General features: G+C 37.4%; 1 long non-coding RNA gene across 1 annotated transcript in view; it reads right to left on the bottom strand.

Annotated features, from left to right (window-relative positions):
* The window catches only part of LOC104950706 (uncharacterized), a 13,644-nt gene extending 13,421 nt beyond the window's left edge, over positions 1–223 (bottom strand). Inside the window, exon 1 of the long non-coding RNA XR_798949.1 lies at positions 212–223. This is a non-coding gene — a long non-coding RNA (uncharacterized lncRNA). The remainder of the gene's footprint in view (positions 1–211) is intronic.
* Between the last annotated feature and the right edge of the window lie 42 nt (positions 224–265).

The raw sequence follows: 265 nt of genomic DNA, 5'->3' as shown, positions 1-265 counted from the left end.
GCTGCAGCCTTCTTCCATATATGTGCGGGACATTTTAATTAAAAAGACAGGATAATGCTTAGTAGATACCCGGCTCTGAATCTGTCCTGGGACTTTTTGCCGTGCCAACTCTGTCACTTCAATAACTGGTAGCCATAGCAACATAATTAAAAACATTATAATAGAAGTTGCAACAGATTGAACTAAAATGTTTGAATACATAAAACTAAACATCAGCAGGAGAGGACTCTTTAAAGTAGAGACACTACATACTGATATACACCTG

The sequence above is a fragment of the Notothenia coriiceps genome, unplaced genomic scaffold (assembly GCF_000735185.1).
Source record: "Notothenia coriiceps isolate Sejong01 unplaced genomic scaffold, NC01 NC01_scaffold00017899, whole genome shotgun sequence".
Classification (NCBI taxonomy): Eukaryota; Metazoa; Chordata; class Actinopteri; order Perciformes; family Nototheniidae; genus Notothenia; species Notothenia coriiceps.
The sequence above is the reverse complement of the archived record's forward strand: the minus strand, read 5'-3'. Positions and strand labels throughout refer to the sequence as shown.